The 24,986-nt window shown below is 47.8% G+C and overlaps 1 protein-coding gene and 1 long non-coding RNA gene across 8 annotated transcripts in view; one reads left to right on the forward strand and one right to left on the reverse strand.

Moving 5' to 3' along the window:
* Positions 1–24,986, reverse strand: part of LOC146809185 (uncharacterized) — a 432,226-nt gene that overhangs the window by 333,980 nt on the left and 73,260 nt on the right. For all 7 annotated transcript variants that reach the window (XR_014966368.1, XR_014966365.1, XR_014966366.1 and 4 more), the window contains exon 2: positions 3,158–3,314. The gene's annotated coding sequence lies outside the window, so the exon portion shown is untranslated. The remainder of the gene's footprint in view (positions 1–3,157; positions 3,315–24,986) is intronic.
* LOC146809187 (uncharacterized) overlaps positions 1–24,986 on the forward strand; it is a 171,180-nt gene that overhangs the window by 92,057 nt on the left and 54,137 nt on the right. The window lies entirely within an intron of this gene.

Genomic DNA, 24,986 nt, shown 5'->3' on the forward strand with positions numbered 1-24,986 from the left:
CGTCAGCATAGACCGAGAGTTTAACCTGACGTGAACCAAATTTAAAACCAGAAATACTGTTGTCCAGATGAATTTTGGTAAGAAAGGGTTCTAAGGCTAAAACAAAAAGTAGGGGAGATAGAGGACAGCCTTGTCGCACTCCCCTGTGTAACGAGAAATAATCCAAGGTCATCCCGTTGACGAAAATGGAAGCCTGGGGATTAGAATAGAGTAAAGAAATAATAGAGATGAATTTGGAAGAAAAGCCGATCCAGCGTAAGGCCTGAAACATAAAATCCCACCCAATCCTGTCAAAGGCTTTCTCCGCGTCTAAAGAAATAGCTGAGAAGGGAAGCGATAGAGAGGAAGCCTTGCTAAGTATATTAAGAAAAACATGGGAATTGTCAGATGATAGACGACCCTTGACCAAACCTGATTGTTCAGGGCTAACGAGATCGGGTAAAAGGGGGTCCATGCGCAATGCCAAAAGTTTAGCCAGAATTTTATAATCCGTATTGACCAGGGAAATTGGTCTGTAATTTTTGCATAACGAGTGGTCCTTATCTTCTTTGGGAATTAGACAGATTAAAGCCTGTTGGAAGGAGCCGCTGGAAGAACCCGCTGCCAGGAAGGATTGGAATAATAGTAACAGTTTAGGGAGAAGTAGAGAGGCGAAGTGGTTGTAAAATTCAATAGTGAAACCATCTGGGCCTGGAGATTTACTGTGTCGCAAGTTAGAAACAGCATGGGAGATTTCAGAAAGCGAAATGTCCCGTTCTAGGGCAATAAAATCAACGTGAGAAGCCAGGGGGAGACAAGCGAATGAAAATATGAAAGAAGATCCGTAGTCTCCGGGATGTGTTCAGGGGTATAAAGATTGTCGTAGAATTTAACAAACTCAGAAAGAATGTCTTTATCTTTAAAGCAAGAGTTCCCAGTGGAAGTCTTAATGGCCTCAATCCTTGTACGCTCCTTTCTTATCTTTAAGTAATTGGCCAAGAGTTTTCCCATTTTGTTCTTACCCCCATAATACCTGGAATTACATTTTAGCAAAAGGTTAGAGGCAGCATCAGTTGTAAACTTATTGAAGGAAATTTTCGCATCAATAAGCTTTCTAAGAGAAATCTCAGATTTAGAAGCATGATAATCAAGCTCTAAAGACTTAATATAGCCTTATAGCCCGCCGTAGCGGGCTATACCGGCTATTAAAGGCCCGCTGCAGCGTTAAAGGCCCGAGCCGAAGGCGAGGGACTTTAACAAAGCGGCGGGACTTTAATAGCGGTATAGCCCTGCTACGAAGGGCTATAAGGCTATTAGAACATTCTGCCACTAGAGGGCAGAATGTTCTAATAAATTAAACAAAGGCTTCTCGAAGCTCGAGGGGATTTAAATCCCCTCGAGCTTCGAGAGGCTTTTGTAAAACATTGGAATGTTGCTCTGCGGGCCTTTACCGGCCCGTAGAAGCATGGAGCACTCCATTGTCTACAATGGAGTGCTCCACATTCCAATGTTCTAATATAGCCTTATAGCCCGCCGTAGCGGGCTATACCGGCTGTTAAAGGCCCGCTGCAGCGTTAAAGGCCCGAGCCGAAGGCGAGGGACTTTAACAAAGCAGAGGGACTTTAAAAGCCGGTATAGCCCTGCTACGAAGGGCTATAAGGCTATTAGACCATTCTGCCACTAGAGGGCAGAATGTTCTAACAAAACAAAGCCTTCAGGGAGCGCGAGGGGATTGAAATCCCCTCAGGCTCCCTGAAGTCTTTGTTCACAGCCAGAGCTGTGAACAAAGACACATTGGAATGTTGGTGCTCCGGGCTTATACCAGCCATTATAAGCCCGGAGCACTCCATTGTTTTCAATGGAGCTACCAACATTCCAATGTTCTAATATTAGCTAAAATGCGTTTGGACTTGGCTACTCGAAGTTTCTTTCATCGGGCTACAAAATTAATAATAAAACCCCTAGAGGCTGCTTTAAAAGAATCCCAAACAGTAACAAAAGAGGAGTCAGGGGTATGATTGAGAAGGAAAAATTCAGTGGCAAAGTCAGTAAATTCAGAACAAAAAGTAGGTTCCAAAAGTAAAGCATTGTTGAAACGCCATCTGCCAGAGTGAGGGGAAAAAGGAAGTAGGTCAAGGTTCACATGAATCGGAGCATGGTCTGAGATTATGATGGAACCAATGTCAGAGCGTATAGCGTGCTGAGATAGGGATTTACTAAGGAAGATATGATCAATGCGGGATTGTGATTGATGTGGAGGAGAGTAAAAGCTGTATTCTCTAAGGTCCGGATTACACAATCTCCAGATATCCACCAAAGCATTATTTTGAAAGGTGTTAACAAATTGAGAGTGCATCCTAGAGGGGACAAATTTAACATTGGAGTGACGATCGAGAAAGGGATCAACCACTTGGTTACAGTCTCCCCCGAGAAGTATGTAATCTCCAGAAAGGGAGAACAGCTTGGTTGAAATAGAGGGCCAAAATAATCTGTCAATCCCAGTTGGGGCATACACATTAAAAAGAGTGATAGGAATATTATCTATAAGCAGTGTAACAATAACCCATCTGCCATCAACATCACACTCGTGAGAAATTGAGGAAACATATAACTTTTTATGAAATAAAATCACAACACCATTTTTCTTGGAAACTGTGGGAGAGCAAACGACATGACCCACCGAACAACGCTTGAGTTTCAGAGCCTCCGTTTCAGAGAGATGAGTCTCCTGAAGGAGGGCAACATCAGACTTAAGTCTCGCTAAATGTGATAACACCCTTTGCCTTTTAATGGGATTGTTTAAACCCTTAACGTTCCACGATGTAACACGGAATGGAACAGCAAAGCAAAACAACTAACAGCAACATGCTTATTATTGCAGAAAAAATAACTTGAGAAAAACGGAGAGAATTGTAATGAATTGATGAAAGAGAGAGAGGGCAGAAGGAGAGAAAGCAAAGAGGAAGAAAAGGAAAGGGAAGAAGGAAGGAACCACTATGAAAATAATACTGAATCCAAGGAAAGGAAAGAACAGGAAGGGGAAATGGAAGGTGAAAGAAAGTGAAGAAAGAGAGGAAAGAGCAAATGGTAAGAGATCAAGTGTAGAAAAAAGGACAGAAACAAAAACCAACAAAAAGACAGTACATGTTTGAAACGAACGACTGAAAAACATACTTACGGAATGAAAAACTCAAGAACGAGGATGGGGCGATGGCGCCGGGAGACAGCGACGACAACATCCAGAGCGGACAACAAACATCAAATACCATGGATCCAAAAACGCAGCGTATAGAAAGTAGCATGGCACATCAGGGTAGGACGGAGGAAGGAGATGTCTGTAGAAACAAGAGAAATATACAATTGAAGGGAAAGATGTGTCACAGGGAAACAGGAAAAAACAAACTACAATTGAACCACAGAAGGGACACATGGGAGTGAAACGTCAGCGATAATGGAAAGACAACAGAATCATAACATAACGAGTTCCAAGAAGAAGTAGCAGGTCTTGTCAACCAGGTCTGGATACATCCATAACATCTGGACCTTGCCGTTGGAGAAACGCCTGCAAGGCTGCAGGGTCCTCATACGTGGTTTTTCTGTCTTTATATGTGACCTTGAAGAGACAAGGATGTAGAAGTCCATATCTAGCATTCAGGGCCCGTAGTTGAGGTCGCATGTCCAAGAACTTTTTCCTTCGGTCTGCAGTGGCCTTGGAGACATCCTGTGAAAGATAGAGGCGATGACCTTCCCACATAATTTGCTTCTTGAGCTTGGCAGCTGAAAGGACCTGTAGGAGGTCAGTGAATTGCAGAAATAACATAATGACACCTCTAGGCTTGCTAGCGACCTTCGGGCCAAGGCGATGAGCCCGTTGGATGTTAACGGAATTTAAGGCCGGAGCATCTTAGATCTTGGCAAGAAAGGATTGGAAGAAGACAGTGGGGTTTGACCCCTCTGTAAGTTATGGAAGACCATAAAGGCGTAGATTGTTCCTACGATTCCTATTTTCCAAATCCTCTGTCTGACGCTTAAGTAGAAGTATCTCCGTCTCCAATGACGGAATATGGGAACAAGAGGATTGCAGAGAGTCTGTGGAATTTTCTAAAGTTTGAACACGTGACTCCAGAGATGACCATTTCTCCTGCATAGCCTGCATGTTCTTTGTGGTGGCTTCCATAAAGGGCTTGAACGCACAAAGTTCTTCCAAAATGAGATCCATGGAAGCGGATGAGGAGTTACTCCCTGGGGACGGTGGATCTTTCTTCAGGCGCTTAGAGGAAGCAAGAGAGGATGGCAGCTTTCCCTTGTTGCGCGCTTTTGGAATGGCTCCTCGTATTGAATCTGATTTTGGTGCCGTGTCGTCTACCATGTCTTGAGGAGGAGAATCTGAATCTGAGTCCACAGATAATTGAGAAGAAGTAGCCAGCTTTAAATTCCGGAGTTTTCCCATGAAGAGTATCTTCTGTTGAAGTTATCAGGAATTTTGTTGTTGTTCCGTCTCCTCTTTTGCGATATGCCGTTAAATAGATATTCAGAACAGTTAGTATTAGTAAGGAGACTGACGCTTGAAGTAAGTTTGTGAGGTTGGGTGCTTCAAATACCAGTATTTATTTAGAGGATGAGCTGCAATTGGAATTTTTTTTTAAAAAATGCTCTGCAGAAATGAGGAGTAATATGTTAAGCAGAGAATAATGGAGGAGGTAGTGCGCCAAAGTAATATTCTCTTTTAATGCGCCACATAATATATAGGCTCAATATGTGAGGTAAAAAAAACTGTGTTTATTTGAGTGCCCAGATCAACATCATATCATAGGTTCCGAAGATGGATGTGAAGCTTCAAGCTATGTAGCCGTTGCAATATTCATGTATGAAGTGACAATTGGCGCTCTCTCATATCACCTGAGGTTATCAACATTATACATAACAAATTAATTACTCCTCATATCACTCCTCGCACAGCCTCAGGTGTAGGACAGGTCGAGAAAAATAATCATATTTAATCTGTTGTGGTTAGAGATTGCAGTTATTATGGTAGCCTCTCACTGGCAGTAAAGCACACTTTCCCCGCTGAAGGAAATAAGGCATGAATACTGTTAAAAAACATAAAGTTCCCAATAATAATGCAGGGCAGCTCAAGTATGGATGAGATGAGTGTTATATTTCCTTGTATCCAGCACTAAAGAAAATTCTGTTGATAAAGCTGCTGAGAGTGACATTCAGGCGCCATAATAGCTAAATATTCCAAGAAATGGGAACACATGTCATGAAATATGTTAGTTCCCCTCCCTGCCTCCGTTTGAAAAGTGCAGGTTACAGGTAGCAAAAACGTTTCAGTCAGAGAGCTCCGTCAGCGCGAGCATACAAAATGGCGGCCGAAGCCGTGTCACAGCCTGTGAGGAAAATAAAAAGCAGATAAAAGTGCCTACGAGTCTTGTATCAGCGTAGAAAGGAAAGCCTCTGACACCCCATATCTTCCGACAGATGCGCCTCCGCTTTTAAGTCGGGAAATGATAAAGGTGCCGCATTCAGGCCGCCTCCGCTCCCGCCGACACGGGAGAGCTACAGATGAGCCGCCATCATCGTCGGGCGCTAGCCACGCCCCCCCAGGTCACATGACTTAAGGCAGTGCATGGATCCTCAGTCATTTTTTCATGAGGTGTGCAAAGTCATCTTATCCATAGCCAGTTTAGCAGACAGGCAACAAAAGCGAGTCTTCAGTTCCGCTGGGGTGGCAAGAGGCAGTCGCTGCTTGGGTGATCTACGCCAGTTTATCAGGGAGGACACAGGCATGGGGCTACAGCCGCCTGCAGTCGTCATCCGCCATAATGGTGGCAGCGATTGGCAATGTTGAAAGGAGAATCTTATTTGAGAACTTTATGAGGGAAATGTCATGACTGTCTAAAAGATGCCCAAGCTTGGCCATTGTGGAGATCCCATGTCATCCTAAGGGATAGTCTGGACTGGTCTTCTAAGAGCATGAACGAATTGAATTAAGCAGGCATCTTGAACAAGAAGCAGTTGCTTAACACTGTGTTACCAAAGACAGTTCATTGTGGTTGCCTCCAGGCGAGTTGTTATTAACATGGCTAGGGCTCTTTTGTCAATCCACGGCAACAGATGGTCTGTGAAAAATTTTGTGCCATTTTATCCATGACATCTCTCACAATAGAAAGCAAGAGAATTTGGGGGGAGGCCTGGTCGATCGGGAAACCACCCAAGCCTGTGGAGGAGGAGGAGTCATATTTGGCCACAAAACAGGTAGACGACCTTGGCATCAAAAATGTAACTGCAGGCAAATTCAGGATGGAATAATTTTTTACGCCTTTAGCTCAAGCCGAGGCAGGGGTACTATGTTCTTTTTTGGAAGGCTGAGGATGCCCGCTCCACTATTATCCATAGCCAGCCAGGTTACTCCATTAAACGGCATGGTGTGGACTGGTTGTCAAGCCTCATCTCCCAATACGTTCCAGGGAGATCCCTGTATCGGGTTGGCTCTGGCATGGCTGTCATGCTGGCCCAAGCTCCCTCTGTCTTGAGGTAGCAAGTGAGTTTGCCTTGTAAGGACATCTTATTGAGGAACCAGCAGTGTTTCAACCTGGGTCCAAGTCAATTGATTCAGTTGATGCTCCAAGGGGCCTGAGGGGTGGTCAACCCTGACTTCCTTGGAGTATTTGCTAGAAAAGTTCATGTATTAGCTGTGGAGTATTTATTTGCTAGAAATGTAATGTATTAGTGATGTCCATGTGATAATCACTATTCTATCCTGAACATATTGCAACTTAATATGACATTTTTTACATGTATATGAGATGTAATAAATATGGCCAGAGAATGTTTCATTCTATAACACAATAATGGCATCTTGCATTGGGTCCTTTTGCCAAACCATTTATACATTTATGGGTGTATAATGTCTGGTTTGAGATAATTGGTCTTGGTGCGGTCCTCTACCTGTGTTTTTGGTGAATAAATGAAATATGGATTGAACTAGTTATGTTGCTTCACTGGATTATATAACATAACTAAATCCTTAAAAAAGCTGCTTGGAGCCAGCGAAACATGTCCGCTGATGGATCGGGATTAACTGTACCACCAAAGTCATAATGAGTTGGGAAGAGACTTTGAAACACAGTATATAATATGTACATGACATGTTCACTGGAAAGCTCGTTATGAAACAGTTTTATGTATAATTGAAATTACATTTATGCAATTCCGTTTTTGATTTTGTGTATGCAAATAAAAATTCAGCAGCCCCACCAAGTACCACGCATCGGGCGTTAGACCAACGCATTTCAGTGTGTTGGATCACTTTGTATTTTAGCGCAGTGATGCGGATCGCATCACTGCACTAAATTGCAAACTCACACATTCATAGCGCTTCCTACAGCTATCAATCCGGAGCACTATAATTAGCACCGTGGAAAGCAGCGTGCGGTGTGGCTGCTCTGGTAGCTGCAGTGTCATGTGACTGCTGCAGGCCTGGGAGCGGGCTCAGTTGCTTTCGGCTCACTGGCTCCATTTGGCCATCATGTTACATGGTGGTGTCATGGAGACTGCAACAATGTGTCCTACATTATCCAATAATGAGACAGGGCTCAAAATATAGGGTGGGCCGTCCGGTGTGCGAGGTCAACGGGTGGCAGTTATCAGATAGTTTCAAAGTTTGACTGGAGTCAGTGGAGCTCGCCGCCGCTCGCAGGCTATTGTGATGTAGCCTCTCATCAAGGTGCGTTCGAATCCGGATCGGAGTTGAACCGCTGCCGTTGAAGTGCTGGAAAGAGTTAACTGATGCGTGCATCCTCTTGTAATGATGGTGCGCGAATATGGACTAGACACCGGATGCCGGAGTTGAGTTTGGTTTCACAAAAACAATGGGGAAACCCGGTGTCCCTCAGAACCTGGGTATCAAACAACAAAGCTACAGTGGTTCTGTAGGGTGCAGGACTGATTTCTTCACAGCATTATATAATGTTTCAATAGTACCCAACAGTAACACATGCAAAAACCACTTCATGTATGCTGAATTCAAGCAGAATATTTATTTTAACTCAATTTCTCAGGCTGTCAACAATAGTCCAGTGAAATAAGTGCTCAGTGACTGTGGTGAGGTGAATACAATATATACAGGTGCAAATAAAATATGTACAAATATTCACAACAGATATTACAATTTAATCACAGAGGGGGTCAGTACAAGTATAATCAATGTCTCTGGTAGCGGGGAAGAATACACTATATTCAAAACCAAGAGACTCGATATTACTGAGCCAACATGTAACGCCGACGTTTCGACCCTGACGATAGCTTATTTCATAGGTGTCATGGCGGGTCTTCCTCAAGGCTATGGAATGGGTGTGGACAGTCAGAATTTGAGGTCTGAATTTCTCAAATAAACTCTTCTTCTTGAATCTGAAGAATATTTGATAAGAACCAGAGACCATGTGAGAAGTTGGCCTGATGTATGATGTCACTAGTTCTAGTGTACACCTTATATCAGTCCAAACAACCCTTATGGTGATTGGTTGTAAAGTCAACCTTATAGACCAGCTATCCTGGTGGTAGCATGGACAAGAGCATGGACAAGAGCAGTCTTAGGCTAAACTCTGAATGGCATGTGAAGCCAGCTGTGATACCATATATAATCCCTTGAATACCAAATGAAAGGACACCACAACAGATATATATATAAAATAAAGTGTATTTATTCTAGTCAAACCCTCCGCACTCTTTATGAGGTTAAAGTAAGTACAACACAGTCTTATTTAAGCATACGTTAAGTCACACAGGTAAGTAATACAGTTAGGCCCTAGGGGCCACGCAAACCATATACTAAAGAAGTGGTATAAGGACCACTGTCACGGAAATAGGATAGGCCTAGGCCTAGGGAATCGCTGGGGCTACACTACACTAGCAACAGTTAGGAAGTGGGAGGCCCACGGGATTCAGGTGCAGAGTGGAAACACTCACGCGTAATGCGTAAAAGTCGATAGAATTACTAGCAGTTAGAAATTAACAGTTTAAGGACACTTCTGAAGCAGCTAGAGAGTCGAGACTCGGAAACTAGACCCTAGGATAGTCACTACCCTTGTGAGCACCGAAGTACCCAAGTTACCTAGCCCACGGGCTGCGGGTGCATAGGTGTGAACTTGCGTCGGGTTTCGTCGTGGACTTCTATGGATGCCTGAAGGAAAGTTGCTGACAGGCAGTCAGTGAAGAGTGTCCGGTGGATCCCAAGGCTGGGATCAAGAAGAGAGGATACCTGCAAGCAGAAGGGACAGAGTCAAGGTCACTAGCCAGTGACCACGTGGAACCAGGAAGGAACCAGGCGATGTCGTGAAGATTGCAGGTGAAAGGTGAAGCTTGTCGCTGCAGCCACGGGTACCAGGAGACGTCGAGGACAACCAGGACCAGGAGGCGAGCTGTCCCACGAAGGCTCTTGCTGTCGGCGGCGTCGAAGTTGAACTAGGACTCACCAAGCCTTGGCAAGCGGAACCCACGAAGAACGGAGGACTTGCTTCTGGTGCAGACCAGGAAGATCTGGGGTGCTTCTCTTTTGCAAAGAAGCGGGAGCCAGTCTGGAGGAGCCAAACCAGCAGTGAAGATTTCAGGGTGCGTCGTCACAAAGGCCACTAGCCAACGGGCAAGCAACCGGACAGACGCGGCAAGCAGGAAAATGCAGAAGGGCCCCACGCAGGACTCGTGGAGTGTGGGGGGCTGATCTTCAGTGCAGATGGTGCTTGGGGTTGGGGCTTCTCAATCCCCAGTGCACAACTTCGAGGGTGCCTCAGAAGCTGCGCTGGAAGATACTCGCCACTTTTCCCAGGTAGCCGGTCCCACGTCTCTCGTCGCCTCCACGGATCTCAGCTCGGCTGTGGATGTGGATCAGGGTCGGAGAAGTCTGGAAGTCAAGGCTCTGGTCGGGCTCTGCAGTCGGTCCCTCGTAGAACTTCAGCAAAGCAAAGGGTAGTCTCTTGATGGTGCCTGTTTGCACAGGGTAGCCACTCCTTGGACACAAGGGAGATTCTTCAGTCTTCTTCTTTCGTCGATTGTCGAAGGTCCAGAGTTTCTGTTCAAGTTGCAGGTTCAGGATAATCTAATCTCCTGGGGCCCAGCTACCACTCTTATACTAATCTGGGGGGCTAGGTTGCCTGCTAGGTCACGCCTTATGGGTGGGACCTGGGAGGGGGGTGGTTACACCCCCTTCCCTTTGTCCAGTTTCGCGCCAGGACTGGGGCTGGAGTGCCCCAGCACCGGTTTGAACTGGACTATGCACGGGACACCTTGTGTGCCCCAGGCATGTCTCATTCTTTTCATCCCTCCCTGCCCCAATACACTAAGGCCTGTCTGGGGTGGTGCTCGCACCTCCCAAGGCAGGAAACCTATTTTCCAAGCCTCCCTTGCCGGGATCACTCCCAGCAGCAGGAGATCAGACTCGTGTCTGTGGCAGCAGCATCCATTTTGTGATGCTGGGGCTCTGGTTAACTTTAACCGGGTAAGTAGGTTACAACATGTCTTCTCCCTCTAGAAGGGAGGGATAATATCCTCATCCCCAGAAATGGGATGGGGGTATTATTCCAAAGTGTTAGACACCTTACACAACATGTTTTGATAAAGCCAAGCCATAGTTACCATAACCGTTTAAGATTATAAGGTACTTTAAGAGTATATGGTAGGCTATATCATAGAACAGCTATAAGGACATGGTTCCGAAAGCTGCAGACAGGCTCAGCTCATGCTAGAGCACCATCTCACATGTTACCAAGCCCTCTGCCTCCAGGATTGTTAAGGCCTGCCATAGGAGTGGCTGATAGGTACACATGTGTCTATATGTAAGTTAGGTATAGGAATACTACACCTAAGCAAGGAGTGATTACACGACCTTGCCCCAGCTGAGTGATCAGCCAGTTGTGTCATAATGGAAGGCCAGGCCAGGGGTGGCATAATACATGCTGCAGCCCCTGGTAGGCCTAGGGTACACCTATGCCCTGGGTACCTAAGGTACACTGCACAGGGGCCAATAAGGTGATCCTATCCCAATGGGTTATGCACCTAAAGTACATAGTATCAATTTAGAGAGAGAACAGCAGGGCTGTGGGTCTGATCAGCAGGCCCACAGCCACATCTAAGTCGAAAACCAGTAAAGCAAAAGCAAAAAGTGGGGGTGAACATAGAAAGCAGACCCTACTCTCCTACAGACCAGGGTAATCCTTAATTGATTACGATTGAAGACTGGGAACTAAATATATTATCCCGTATTCCTTTATTTCAAAGGCGTTCAATTTCTAATGGCACGTCCTCCGTGCCATTCTCAAATTCTGGCTGTCCACACCCATTCCATAGCCTTGAGGAAGACCCACCATGACACCTATGAAATAAGCTGTTGTCAGGGTCGAAACGTCGGCGTTACATGTTGGCTCGGTAATATCGAGTCTCTTGGTTTTGAATATAGTGTATTCTTGCCCGCTACCAGAGACTTTGATTATACTTGTACTGACCCCCTCTGTGATTAAATTGTAATATCTATTGTGAATATTTGAACATATTTTATTTGCACCTGTATATATTGCATTCACCTCACCACAGTCACTGAGCACTTATTTCACTGGACTATATGTCACTGTTTATTGTTGACAGCCTGAGAAATCTAGTTAAAATAAATATTCTGATTGAATTCAGCATACATGCAGTGGTTTTGGCATGTGTTCCTGTTGGGTACTCTTGAAAAATGATGTAATGCTGTGAAGAAATCAGCCCTACACCCTACAGAACCACTGTAGCTTTGTTGTTGGAGTTGAGTTTGGGGCCTGCAGCCTGTCATGAGCTGGAAGGCGGTGCCGTGTCTTGCTCTGCCAGACTGCCTAGTCTCAGATAACGTAAATGTTAATTATATTTCAATTTATAGCGTCATGATCATACTTGCTGAGAGACGCGTCTTAAAATGCACCTCATTGTCTGCACACAACCACCAATCAGAGGCAGCCTTTTAAACAAAAGCCTTGTAATCTTCGCTGGAGACAAAGCTCGTGCGTTCTTTCTGGTGGCAGGCAAAATTGTTCTCTGATTTGGGAATTTGCTGTAGAAAAAGATTCAGCGTTTAAAGGATTCGAGTTGTGGCTGATAGCTGTGCTGCTGGCGCAGAGCTGTGGCATCTCGCATAATGGCATAAAATGGGTCATGCGTTTCATTACTGAAAGAGCACTTTCAAGCTCAAACACACAATCTAAATTGCTTCCCGCACAGTTTTATTCTGTATGGGTATGAATCTATCATGGGGGTAGGAGGAAAGGGGCAGCCATACATCTTGCAGGAAAGTTTCAGGCCTTGGGAAGCAGGGAGTGTGGTATTTTTTATGGAGAGACACAGTGTGCCTTACCTGAGCAGATCTGGTTTCGGATTAATTCTGTCTAGCTCTGATCTTTCTATAACGCATTGCAGGTGAAGGGCGATATGTTCCTGCCTGGCACCATATAGTAGTGCAGAGGGTTAACATGCATGCACCAAAGAACGTGAACCTTGCTATCACAGAACTGTATTTTATGTAGATAGCTCAGTGGGTTATTGCTTTTGCAACAGACATCCTTTTATTACTTGTGGTTCAGCCACACCTGCTCTGGGGTAGGGGGTGTTGTGCTTAGACATAACGTATGGGTGTAAAAGCTCCTGCTGGAGAGTTACTTGTCTAGTAGCATTTTTGACTCACCATAAAGTAGCGCTGAGGGTTAAAATGCACGCTGCAAAGATCAGTTGTTTTGCACCAGTTTAAAGATCCTATAGTTGCTCATTGATTTATTTTGCTCACAAGAAAGTATAACTCATAGTTGTTGTTATTATTGAAATGTCACCCATAACTGCACTGAAATTGTGAAAATGTCACACATAGCAATCAGAATCCTTGGCAGCTATGATTCAGTTATAAATTAGATACTATTTAACACAATTCAGTGAAGTTTGCCTGATCAGAATAGTTTTATACCAAAATTCCTTATGACTCTAGATTTGAGCCCCTCCCTTTCCCTTTTAAGACATTGATTTAAAATATCTGACCTATAAGGAGGAGGTAAAGCCCCACGGCAAGTTACGGAGGGGATTTCTCAGAAATCATCAAATTCGCAAACATCCCAAACCGACCTTCAGTAACCCAGTGTTGAAACGGTCGGGGCCTCCGCCGCGAATGTGGGCTCCTGACCGATGATGACTTCATCTCACACACGCCCACGCCCGCCAAGGGAATCTTAACCGCAATGTATGTGTGTATTTCCCAATTCAGACAACTCTTCATTTTCTAACCGGTAAAGATGCAAGGCTGAATGAGTCACTCTTTGTTTATGCATACCAGCACAATGTCAAAACAGAAAAATGTACAACACGCAAAACAACAAAAAAGACATATACATATATAAGAAATGACAGTTTTATATTTTCTTTATTTTCTACTTTTATGCAAGTAAGAATGGTGTTGTAGGACCTGGGGTCTCCAGGCCCTATGGGGCGGTAACGTTACACGAGCGGTCATGCCACCATAGGTCTGTGTGTAAAGCAACCATACAACACGCACCTCACATGGGACGCGGAACACACACAATAAGTGACGCCACACTGGAGGAGTTGGGTAAATACTCAAGTTTATCCAAGTAGATCACGTTAGATGCAGTTCATGAGGTAGCAGTACATTTCATAAGCTGATAACACACTCCCTAGCGATATACATGTCAGTCAGGAGCTATAAAAGTTGGTCATACCCTAAATGCAATTCATGAAATATCAGTACTGCCTGAGATACAATTACCATTCACGTGTATGTACTCGCGCGCTTCGCTTTCCTGTAGCGCCTTAGGGGGGTGATTATAGCGCTAGGCGCGCTAATCGGTGACGACCTCAGAACGGGGCATCTAGCACAGAGAGCTACTCGTAGTCAAGGACATTTAGCACTTCAATATGGAACATGAATAACAGAGCGCTACTCGTAATCAATAGCACGTAGCACTTCAATATGGAACCTGAATAACAGAGCGCTACTCGTAATCAATAGCACGTAGCACTTCAATATGGCACATGAATAACAGAGCGCTACTCGTAATCAATAGCACGTAGCACTTCAATATGGACCATGAATAACAGAGCGCTACTCGTAATCAATAGCACGTAGCACTTCAATATGGAACCTGAATAACAGAGCGCTACTCGTAATCAATAGCACGTAGCACTTCAATATGGACCATGAATAACAGAGCGCTACTCGTAATCACTAGCACGTAGCACTTCAATATGGCACATGAATAACAGAGCGCTACTCGTAATCAATAGCACGTAGCACTTCAATATGGACCATGAATAACAGAGCGCTACTCGTAATCAATAGCACGTAGCACTTCAATATGGACCATGAATAACAGAGCGCTACTCGTAATCAATAGCACGTAGCACCTCAATATGGCACATGAATAACGGAGCGCTACTCGTAATCAATGACATTCAGCATTTCACTACGGAGCATAGATAACATAGCGCTACTCGTGAGTACGGGTGTTTAGCACTTCAGGTCGGAACAGGGCTATCAGAGCGCTACTCTTACTCCGGGGCAGTCAATGCTTCACACGGGGGCTGTCCGCAGGGAGCGCACGGGACTTGCGGAGCGAGTCTCCCAGGTCCGGTGCAGTTCGTGGGGCACCACGCTTCAGTACTGTTCAAGGGGGCACAAGGAAAGGATCCCTCGGCGGGGTCTCTCCGTCGCGATGACAGGGGGGGGATCTCCCACGGAGAGGGGACCCGGGCTGAGGGTGCGGTGTGGCTCCCAACCAGTAGGGGGCGCACCAGGGACAATCCCAGCCTCGGGCTTACCTCGTTCTCGGTGTCGGAAGGCGTCCGCTCCAGCGACGATGGGGAAACTCGGCCCAGGCCTCGCGCACCTTCTCACACAGCTGCGACGGCAGCGGCGGGGCCCCGGGCTTCTCACGGGCTTCGCGACTCTGCAGGGCACTTCTTCCGGCGTCCGGGCCGCGGCGGTGAGCGCGCTGGCTTCCACGTCACAGGGGGGTGCTCAAGTTAAGGATGGGGGTTCCGCGCTCAGCGGAGCACGCTGCCGGGGGTCCCAGACCAGGTGAGGGAGCGCAGGGGTCACAGCGCTAATACCTGGCCGATCCCCGGTGGCTCTTCAATCTGCTTTGCATACGGCTTCAGGGTCAGTCTGGACACGCAGTCTCAGCGCTTAGCATATAAGTTTTAGAGTTCAATCTGGACACGCAGTCTCAGTGCTTGACATATGAGTTTAGAGTTCAATCTGGACACGCAGTCTCAGTGCTTGGCATATAAGTCTCTGTTCTCAGATGTTAGTTGAAGTCTTGTTGGCGCAGATGTATCTGGCGCCCTTAAAGGGGTTCTGTTACAGGGGGGTAGGGATGGAGAAGGCGACTAGGTCTTTCCTAGTCAGGCTGGGCAGAGGTTCTCTGGGTCCTCCTACTGCTGGGCAAGATCAGTGGGTTTCACAGGGTCCCTCACTCACTTAAGAGGCAGCACCTAAATCCTGTCACTCTCAGAGGCATAAGTCCCTGTCTAGGCCCTACCGCCTACACTCCTGGTGGATTCTTCCAGCTCTGCTTCACCCCACTGGCCAACTCAACTCAAAAAGTTCCCTCCCTCAAGTAGCCCTAGGTCAGGTGACCTCTGGCCAAGGCGGCAAAAGAAAAACCACACCTCCCTTCTAGAAGGTTCCAGCACATTCCAGGAGCTTCCCCACTCTACCTATGGGACAAAAAGGCGGGCTGGAGTCGCAACATTGTTGTGTGGTCCAGCCAGCTCCTGGCAGCTAGGGTGCTACTATGAAAGACCACTCTGCAGTAGCAGGGGCCTGTGGCAGCCATCTTGGGAGAAGGGAGCACCTGCACCTTAACACTGATTGGCAATGAAAAGGCGCCCGGAGACCTAGTCCAACATAAAAATGAGGGTGGAAAAAATGAGGCACGATCAAAAATAGATGGGGAGACGACCCTAGGGCTGACAGGTCCAACAGGTGTATATTTTTTTTCTTTCTCTATTTTTTCGTGCGATATTTTGATGCTATCTGGATAGATGTTGTGATTCTATATTATGATGTTTGGGGTCTTTCCTTCATCACTTCAATTTTTCTCTTTCCTGGTGGCAGTGCTCCCTCACTCTTCAGCTAGAACACAGGGAGTCCCCATATCAGCGAACCACCCCCTGGCCGTCGTTTTTTAGGTCTCGCCTGACCCAGCGCATGCGCTGGTCTGGCGAGACTTTTTGTGAGGGCTCAAAACAGTGCTGCCATGGCTAGCCTAGAGCTACAGTGCATGTGCGCGGGCGCGCGCTTAGGAGCAGAGGCCCCATATGGCAAACCTCGTCATGCTCATTAAGCGCCCGCGATCACTTTCATTTTCGCCCGTGAATCGGTTTCTTGTTGAGGACGTAGGGGCTCCGCCCCCTTTACTTTAGCAGGCACTGGTCTGCCAATATAGAAGCAAAGTGTTGTGCTTTACTTTATGTTTTATAATGAATACACACAGCCTAAACATGCGTCACTAGTTTCTTTTTTTCAGGACCGACCGGGGCTGCTAAACGTTGCCTGCTACTCACGGTGCAATGACACTGCAGTCTGCAGTGAGGCTGACGCTGAGTGGCAAAGTCTACACAGCATTTGCCCGGCTGACGATCTCACAGCCCTGGGGCCTGTGTTGTCATCAGCTCGGCAAAAGCATTGAATTGCGGATCAGTTTCCACCCCCTGATGCCGTGGAGATAGAATCAGCCCTGGGCGTTTTACAGTGAAGCCCTGTATCGCCGGGGCTTCACGTCAATCAGGGAGTGGAGAATTGGTCACCCCGCCCTTTCCCAACTCGTCATTGTTGTTCCGTTGCACACCTCTGCTCGACAGTAAGGGGGCGAGGGAGGGCTGAGCTGTGTTATCGGGGCCCCGCGCTCGCAGCGCGTAAATAATAGACAGACGCGGTATTGCGGTTGGGCGCAAACTGCCGAGAGTTCGCCCGCCCCTTTATTTATATATACGCGCTCACGCCCGTTGACGTGAGCGCAAGTCGCGCAATGCCGATCGCGCTCTAGCCAGAGGCTAGAGCGCTAACTGTAACATCCCTCTATAACTCGGCCCTTGACAACAGTTCAAACATTATTTCGCGGCGTCACTTACTTGGCACGCAAAGTCTCTCAACCGGCTGCTGGGCCTGGGGTTCTCTCTCAGCACATACCTCGAGGTCCCCCGAGAGGCCGGGGTTTGGGTTGTTGGTGTTGCCCTTTGCCCTGGCTCACCATCCGGACTCTCGGTCTCATTCGGGTCTGATCCGGGGGCGCCCTGGGGGACGGGGCTGGGTATGCTGGCTGGGAGGGCCCCGGGGTCGTGTTCTTCGACCTCAGGGGTTCCATAGTCGTCCACGGAGCTCCTCACCACTTTGAACCACGATATGTTCCGGGTGACCAGTTCGCCTCCTCGTCATGCCGTCACCATGGTTCCTTGCCGGTCGACCACTCTCCAGTGGCCCTTTTCGTATCTTGTCTTGAATTTTCCCCCGGGCCGTCGTTCTCTTAGCATTACTGTATCTCCGGCTTGGACCTCTCTGGGTGCGGCTCTCCGCGCCTTACTGACTTTGTCGTTTCGCTCTTGGCGCCTCTGGAACGCCCTCTCCTCGTCGAAGGACGGGGCTGTCCAGCCTGGAGCGACTGGTAGCCCATCTCTCCGAGTTCCATTGAACATCAAAGTCCATGGTGCTTGACGGGTTGAGCAGTGGGGGTGCTGCGATACTCTCCCAGAAACCGCTGCAATTCTCGCTCAGGGTCTAACTGTTCGGACACAGCGATGCACAGAGTTTTATTGATGGTGCGCATGAGCCGCTCTACCTCTCCATTGGCTTGTGGCTACTGAGGGGTGATGCGCCGATGGCGGATGCCGTGTGATTTTAAGAATTCTTCGAATTCGTGTCCTTGGAACGGGGACCCGTTGTCGCTCCGCAGTTCTTCTGGGCACCCGAACATTCCAAACACGTTTTCCAGGGCTGGGCCTACGTGCGTGAAGGCGGTGGATGGTAACGCTTCGGCTATCGGGTACTTCGAGTAGCTGTCGATGACCACTAGCGTGACTCGCCCGTTGGGCAGGCTCCCGAAGTCCACACTGATTTTCTCCCACGGGCATCGTCCGTGTTCCTCGGTTATGATGGGGGCTGGCGGCTGGGCTCCGCTGGTTATCTAGCATGGCTGGCAGCTGCGAACTGCGTCGTCTACGCACTCATCCATGCTCGGGAACCAGACTTTCTCCCTCATTCGAGCTTTCATCTTTTCCGTCCCTTGATGTCCTTTGTGTGCCAGCTGCGTTGCCCTTGTCCTGAGGGCGGCCGGAATAACAATTCTGGAGCCTTGGAGGATGAGTCCCCCTCTGGTCACACTCAGCTCATGCCGTATCCTCCACATGTGCTGGAGGTCATTCCTCTCTTCGCTGGTCCATTAGTTAGCTGTTTGTAGGAACTGCTGCCAGGTTCCTTCTAGGATTGTGTTTTTGACCTTGACCATTACTGGGTCTCGTCTGGCTGTTTCCAAGATCTCCTCCAGCGTCAGCGCCCGGGGACACTTCAGGGCAGCCACCATGTCCAAATGCCCTTCGAACTCCTCTTCTTCATCCATTGGCGTAGGCTTGCTACTGGTCTCGGGGTGCCGGGACAGGAAGTCTGCCGGATTTCTGGATCCTGGCCTGTATACCACGCTCAGGTGGTACTGTTGGAGGTTGATGGCCCATCGCTCTATCCGTGGAGGCGGGTGGGGCGCTGTCCCTCGGAAGAGTGGTACTAGCGGTTGATGGTCTGTCACCACTGTGAACGGGTGCCCGCACACATACAGGTGGAAGTGGCGGCAGCTCCATCGGATTGCCAGAGCTTCACGCTCGATTTGTGAGTAGCGTTTCTCCGTGTCCGTTAGGGCCTTGCTGGCGTACGCTAGAGCTGCCCACTGCCCTGGTCCTTGCTCTTGCATCAGGACCGCTCCTAGCCCTACGGGGCTGGCGTCCACTAGGATCTCGGTTCTCTTGCCCGGGTCAAAGTAGACCAGTGTGGTCTGGTCTAGGAGAGCTTCCTTGATCGCTTGGAATGCTGTCTCTTCTGTGACTGTCCATTGCCACATCACATCTGTCTTGGTGAGGTGTCTGAGAGGTTCGGCAAGGGTGGCCAGGTTCGGGATAAACCATCCACAGTAAGTGGCCTTACCCAGAAAGCTGCGGACCTCCGCCACTGATGCTGGGGCTGCGGCCGCTTTGATGGCGTGTGACTTCCGGGAGTCCACTTGGATGCCTTCCTTGGTGAAGACATAGCCGAAGAATTCGATTGTTTGCTGAAACAGCTGGCACTTATCTCGGTGTAGGGTGACGCCATGTTCCTGCAGACGTGACTGTGTGGACCGGACGTGCTTGTAATGTTCATCCACCGTCTTGGAGTATATGAGGATATCGTCGCTCACGTTTAAGACACCAGGCAGGCCGAGCAGAATGTCTTTGATGGTGTTTTGGAAAATTTCCGCTGCCGATGAGATTCCGAAATTTAGCCACTTGTATCGTCTCAATCCCAGATGCGTGCTAAATGTGGTGATGTATCGGCTCTCTGTCGCTAAGGTGAGCTGGTGGTATCCGGCATTTAAGTCTAATTTTGAAAACCATCGCGCTCCGTTTAGATCGGATACGATATCATCCATGGTAGGCGTGATATGCCTTTCCCGTTTGATGGCCTTATTTGGGAGGTGCATATCAATGCACAGCCGGAACTTCCCGGGCTGGCGGGGTTTCTCGGCGATCACCATTGGCGATACCCATGGTGTGGGTCCTGTAACCTTCACGATTACTCCCTGTTCCTCTAGCCTCTGGAGCTCTTCCTCTACTAACGGGCATAGGTGGAACGGTATCCGCCTGTGTCGGAGGGCTGTTGGTGTTACTGAGGGGTCAATGTGGAGGTGTATTGGCGGCCTTTTGATCTTCCCCAGCCCTGACAATAGGCTTTTGAATGTCTCCAGCAGGTCTTCGACTTATTTGTCCTGGACTTTCCTGAGGAACGCAATTAGTCCTAGATCCTCCGCCACGTGTCCGCTGAGTAGTGTGTCTACTTCTTGGTCTATGACGTGGATGTCAATGACAATTTCCGACTTTTCTGAGCGCACTGCTACTGTCATCTTGCCTTTCAGAGGTAGCGGCGTGTCGCTCCCGTAGGCGTAGATTTTGGCCTTGGAGTGTCGGAGTTCCGGTCTTGGACTGAGACTGTTGTATTGCTGTACGCCCATCACCGTTACGGATGCGCCCGTTTCAATCACTGCGTTTACTTCTGACCCATCTACGAGTATGTCGCATCGTGGCTGCGGTCGCCTAGTGCTTTTTAGGGCTTTGGTGAACAATATTAGGTATGTTTCCCCATCATCGTCAGAGTCTGTGTCAGAGTCTTGGTAGTCTCTGGTCTTCTCACTTCTTGACTTTGGCTGTGACGACAGCGACGTGTGCGATAGTTGCCTCACCATCTTCCTCAGCGGTCTGTCCCGTCTATTCCCGCTTTTCTGCATCTCCCTCCGGCAGACAGATGCAAAATGGTTGTCAATGCCACAGTTCGTGCATGTCTTTCCTCTCGCTGGGCATGCTTTGATTGGGTGATCTTCATACCCGCAGTAGCCACACTGCCTGGCTTGTGCTGGGGGTCGCCGGTCACGGGGTCTCTGTGGCCTTTCCTTTGCTCGCACCGCATCCGTCTTCTCGGTTTTCACCTCAACGCTCTTGTCTGTCCCTTTTACCAAGGCCTGGTCCATTTTTTCAGCTCTCGCCGCTGATAGGTCATGTGTCCTGGCTAGGACGAGGATATCATTCATCGGGATGTTAGGTTGACGGAGTATTAATCCTCGTAGCGTCTTGCTCCGAATTCCCAGTATCAGCTGTGCCCTGATTTCTTCCTTGGCCCTGTCTCCTACGAGGTGGGTGTCTGCGAGGGCTCTTAGCCTCGTGTGGAAAGCATCCACAGACTCACCTTCATGCTGCTTTGCTTGGCGGAGTTGAAAATGCTTGTAGTCTGGATTGACCTGGGGGTCAAAGTGCGCGTTCAGGGCCGCCACCGCCGCCGTGTAGTCGTCGGGGTTCCCCGTGTTCGGCAGGTGTTTGAATAGGAGATATACTTCTTCACCTGCGTAGTGTAGGAGGAGGGACCTTTTCACCGACCCATCCGTCTCCCTGGATCCGATAAAGTAGTTTTCCAGTCTGCCTAGCCAGGCCTGCCATCGCGGCGCAGCTGTCGTGGGGTCAGCGGCTTCGCTGAATAGGGGTAGCACCCCTGAAGGGGGGTGATGAGGCAGCACCCTCGCTGGGTCGGGCTGTTCAGTGTTGCTCATGGTGGCGCGGGACCACGTGCCTGCTGCATCAGCAACAGTGTGCTGTGTGCCACTGGTCCTTAGTGCCTCTTTTCAGGCTGCTTTGCCCCGTTCCACTGCCAGGTGGCCCTACCTGCAGGGTGTGTTGCACTGTGGCCTATAGCGTGGGTCCCTACGAAGGTATTGCTCCGCAGCCAGGGGACGTGCCGATCAGCTATTTCCCTGCTTGAAAGGAGGGCAGGATCCCACCCTCGTCGCCAGTGTTCCGTTGCACACCTCTGCTCGACAGTAAGGGGGTGGGGGAGGGCCGAGTTGTGTTATCGGGGCCCCGCACGCGCAGCGCGTAAATAATAGACAGACGCTGTATTGCAGTTGGGCGCGAACTGCCGAGAGTTCGCACGCCCCCTTTATTTATATATACGCGCTCACGTCCGTCGACGTGAGCGCAAGCTAGAGCGCTAACTGTAACATCTGTGACAACTTGGGAAAAGGCGGGGTAGAGGCTGCAAACAGTGTGGAAGCCGAGAAATCGAGTCTGCGCAGACTCGAGGTGGCGCACACATGGGTTCATTTCAGAGCAGTCTGAAACCAACTCGTAGTGGGACCCAGGCCTTGTCTCTAGGGCTGTAATGAATAGGCAAGTTTTGTTGTTTCAGGAGTTCCGAGTTCGTATGATCATTTATTTTTTAAAAATGTTTCTTTCATTGTGGTAGCATGGGGCACTGGGTTTGGCGTTGCGGCGGTTGCGTGGATTTTAGCAGCGTACAAAAGTTACTCTCACTGTTTTCTTTATGTGAGACTCTCACATAAAGACAAATGGGAGTTCAAATCAGTAAAGGAGACCTCTGCTCTCTGCGGGAGCTGTGTTCGGTTGACTTGAGAGTCCCGTCAAAGGAGTGTTCTAAAAGGGCATAAAAGTCCCTCCATAAAAATGCCAACAAAAAAAGTTGCATATATCAAATTTCAAATGCTGATTGCCTGGAGTGCAGCAGACGGCAAACTGTAGACTTTTGATTAAAAAAAGATCACATTTATAACAGAATCAATCAGCTTGACTTTTACCACAGTCTCACTTTTAGCATTCCGTAATCCTGGACTTGTGCTAGGCTTTCCACATAGCGAAAGGGCATCAAAAATTCAATAAAGTTCTTCCACCCAGTTAATTTACTATCATTAGAGAGGAAAGTCGAAGTAATCACGTTAGAGGAGAGACACAGCCAAGCCTGGTGGCTTATTGGACTAATGCGTCCACTGGGGGCCTGTGTTTGACCACAGGTTCATATCCCGATGGGTCCACCTCCTTCTGAGGGCGATAAAATGAGTACCAACGAGTTGGATAACAATGAGCATCTGTTATTCAGCATCGAAATACCCTTCTGGGTCCACGTGTGCCTTACAAATACACGAAATGTCTGATGAGCCTCACAAGTGTAGTCTGTGTCACAAAACAGAAAGTGGGGCAATGCATCAACCAATGACGACCTCTGTGTGACTCAATGACTGCAGAGGTTGTGTAGCATCGAATCATAAATTGTCTCTAGCTGTTCTGTTCTCTTTGCAGGGACAGCTTGGATATTCGCCCTTTCTACAAAAACAACACCCCTCCCTGGAGTTTGAGAAGCAAAGTGTGTGACAGTATGGATCAGACACTGGCCTAGTCTTTCAGTCAGAACGCGTTTATTTTGGTATTGAGCTGGTAAATGTAAGCATAAGGATGGGCCCGGTAGGTACGCACCACACATGCATAGTATAGTATATCTGCACCAAACTCATGGGATGGTGGTAGGTCTTAATGCTCGTGAAACACTGACCTTCAGTCCACCGCCTTCTTCCTTCTGAGCTGTGGTTGGGCCTTAGCAGTGTGCCTAGACAGGCATGAGTAGGCAGGCCTGTATCAATGGCAACAATGTCCTGAAAAGGTTTTTGGGTTTGCATTTTGTGCATTGACTAATAAGGATTTCTATGAAATGTATATGGATTTGCATATATAGACAGATATTAACATAATCGCAAATTAGATGAACTTTCTATGATGCATAAGAGTATTTTTATTAATGTGCTTGAATTAAGCCACATTTCTATGGAAAATGCCATCGTTGTGATGGTTGTGAGTACAATGGCAAGTGCCCCATCTGAGATTGCCATGGCTGGATTGTCGAGTACCAGCAGAGATACCGCAGGTGGTGTTCAAGTTCAAACTGATTCTCCTGTTAAGGCAGTTGTGATTGAAGAGCCCCCAAAAGAGAAAACTATTGATGTGGGGTTATCAAACGCTGACCTTGCAGACCAGCCCTTCGGGCACAGCTTTATTGGAAAGAGATCAGATGAAGAACAGGCACGGACCCGGAACGACAGGGGTCCTAGTAATCCAGTGCCCAGAGGAAGAGCAGCAGATAAAGTGGAGCCAAGCCCAAGAGAAACAAGTCCATCTGAGTTGAAATGTAACTTATGGGTTTATTTTTATTACTTCCAGAGTGGACACTACAGACTTCAGTCTCAAGGCGCACACGTTTGCTTTTTAAATGGATGTATGTTTTTCATTATTATTCTGAAATGTAAGAATAGAGTATCACTTCTTGATTTTTTGTATTTTATTATCTAGAGCCTCTGATAGTCTGCAACTGTTATGGGTCACAGATCTGCCCAATCGTAGTGATATCATTCTGGGGCAAATGCATACAGTATTTTCTCAGTGCCACGTACCTTGCCCACGCACGGCAGGGCACTTGGTGTAAATTATCAGGAGAGGCCTAGAGTTAAAAGGCTAGAGCCTAATGGCTGGCTCGTTGGAGGTACTCTTAGAACCTCAATCTCAAAACGAACAGAGCCTTCTCATGATTTTTGCTTTCCTGCCCGCCCTCTTACCTCGTTGTTCAAGCCTACCCACTCCAAAGGGAAAATATATTAAGAAGAACGCTTTCTCAGTACAGGCACTGTCATCTAAGTCTAATGGCTGAATTGTGCAGTGTTAATTCAGGAAATCTGTGATCAATCTCGGCTACCTCACCTCAGTTGAACAAACTGTGAGATGCTAGGTAATTATTTTATTTTACTGTGACAATTTTTCTTCCATCAGCACATTTGACAGTACCTTGAGCAACATCCGTTCAGGATATGCTCTGCATACAATCCTTGATGGCACGTGAGCTACATATAGGAGGCAATGGCCTTCTGAATTGCCACTTGGTTCTATACTGACATCATCGTTAGGGCAAGGCAGGAGGTAGCATTCATGTTTCTAAGCTCATCCTTAGCAATTACCACTACTAGCAAATGACTATCAGTTCATCTGTATAAAAAAACTAATGTACTAGATTGAAACACTCCCACCTTACAAAGAAAACCTTTTTTGAAATGTGAAACTTTTTTTTCTGTGCTTACAAGATGATTGTTGCACGATTTACTGAACAAATGTTTTGCTGGCTTTGCTTGTGCTTGGTCTCTTAGAGCCCAGACTGACCCCTGGCTGGACTCTAGGTTGTCTCTTCCTGTTAATTTGTTGGCTCACCACCTCTATTAAAAATAGGTAACATATGGAAAACACAAAAAACAGTAGACGTATTTGTAAAATGCCCCAAAGGCCTCACCAAGACCCACCTCAAATCTTGAGCACCCCACGACTCCACCACTTTGGAGTGTCCGATTTCGATCTTGCAGTTCAGTAAACCA

Source organism: Triturus cristatus, chromosome 7, assembly GCF_964204655.1.
Source record: "Triturus cristatus chromosome 7, aTriCri1.1, whole genome shotgun sequence".
Classification (NCBI taxonomy): Eukaryota; Metazoa; Chordata; class Amphibia; order Caudata; family Salamandridae; genus Triturus; species Triturus cristatus.